This window comes from Ursus arctos, unplaced genomic scaffold (genome assembly GCF_023065955.2).
Source record: "Ursus arctos isolate Adak ecotype North America unplaced genomic scaffold, UrsArc2.0 scaffold_29, whole genome shotgun sequence".
NCBI classification, from domain to species: Eukaryota; Metazoa; Chordata; class Mammalia; order Carnivora; family Ursidae; genus Ursus; species Ursus arctos.
The window spans coordinates 34,776,770-34,778,635 of NW_026622974.1; the positions used below are offsets into that span (position 1 = coordinate 34,776,770).

The window sequence follows — 1,866 nt, forward strand, 5'->3', positions numbered from 1 at the left end:
CAAGAGGCAAAAAGATCAACTGACAGTCCTCACTGAGAACAAGAGAATTTCACAAAAAGCTGTTCAAATCCTAGAATGAACATTATTCCCATTCCACATTTGGGGATAATACTAAGGAAAAGAAATATTTGGAAAAAAGGAAGGAGGAGGTGCATGTGTGTGTGTAAAGGACAGGTGACAAGGGAGAGGAGCAAGAAGAAAGGTATCAAAAAGCTACAGCAGGCTAAGGGAAGTAGAGTCTCTTTTATCAAGTAACAAACACACTTCCTGCGCCTGTGACAATGTAGGGTACTATGATTTGGCCTGTGTCATAAGTAGAAACCTGCTTGTTACATATTACATCTTTAGGATGATCCATCAGTACGTACCCTTATGGCCTCCAAGTGAGGCACCTGATATCTATAGTGCACAAAATCAGATCCTTTAGAACAGTTACAAACAATACATGAAATACTGGATTATACATGGGATCGCAGCATGGGATTGGTGAAAAAGTTGGACTGGGCATGATGAGTGAAGGAACCAGGAGTTCCGTGACACACAGTAAACACACATCTGCTTTGACGGGCAGCCACAGCAGATGCTCTCCTGGCAGCAGTGCTACTTCACGTTGACCAGCCTAGGACTGCACCAGGTAGGGATCATCCAGCGTCGGGATATAGCTGCAGGTGTTTGTGAACCGTTCCTGTCTGTAACTTTAGGAAACTGATGTTTTCCCTAGGCTATTTCAGTATTACTCCTTGGGTAATAACAGATCAGGTAACAACAACAACATACACAACCTCCAACTAAAATCCTGTCGTGGTCTAGTCGGTGAGGTGGCGCGCCGTTAGAAATCGTTAGAACTGCAACTCCCTGGGATCCCGCAAGGTGTAGGTGTGCTCTCCTTCAAACGGGCCTCTTCCTCAGGAGTCAGAGTCACCTTCACAGCATCTGAGATTCTACTCCATCCCAAGATGCAAGGAACGCTAAGGAAGACATCATCTTTTATTCCATAGAGACCCTTAACCAGGGTGGAAATTGGATGCACCTGCCTGAGAGTCTTCGTTATACTTTCTGCCAAATCTGCCACACACAGTCCAATGGCCCACGACATGCAGCCTTTCAGCTGGCTCACCTTGTAAGCACTGGCAACCACCTGTTTGTGGAGCCCTCTCTTTATTCCTTATCTGCATCAGTGCCTAATTCAGGGTGCAGATTCTTCAAGGAGACACCAGCAACAATGACTCCACTCCATACAGACACACTAGTTTGGGCTGTATTTTACAATATTAGGAATGATGAATTTAAAGATGTTCATGTTAGGCTGGACCAAATTAAGACAGCTTTGTCCGTCTTGCTGATGTGCCCCAGCTGTGATAATAAGCAGCTTGGAGTTTGAAGTCACATTACAGTCTTTGCCAGAGACAATTTTTGGTGTCCATCCATCTATGGAACTGGTATTGTAGATACAGTGATGAATAAGCTGCAGGGGGTCCCTGCTGTCGGGCAGATAGAAGTCACATTCAGCCAAGGGAGTGCTGAGGCATCTGTGGTTAAAATAAAATAATAAACCCAATGCTATGGCAAATTTTATGTGTTAATGTAGCTGGGCCATGGTGCCCAGATATTTGGTTAAACAGTATTCTAGATGCTTCTGAGAGATTGATTTAGATAAGATTTACATTTAAATTGGTGGACTCTGAATAAAGCAGATTGTCCTCCATAATGGGTGGGTCTCATGCACTCATTTCAAGGCCTGACCTTCAGAACAAAAGACTTAACTCCTCTGAGCAGGAGAAGAACTCTGTAGCAGATGGCGGATTTGAACTGCAGCATAGGCTCTTCTCTGTGTCCCCAGCCTGCCAGCCCACCCTGCAGATTTTG

General features: G+C 44.7%; 1 pseudogene; it reads right to left on the minus strand.

Moving 5' to 3' along the window:
- Positions 1 to 829: 829 nt before the first annotated feature.
- LOC113261333 (L-lactate dehydrogenase A chain-like) lies at positions 830 to 1,534 on the minus strand (annotated as a pseudogene).
- Positions 1,535 to 1,866: the final 332 nt, after the last annotated feature.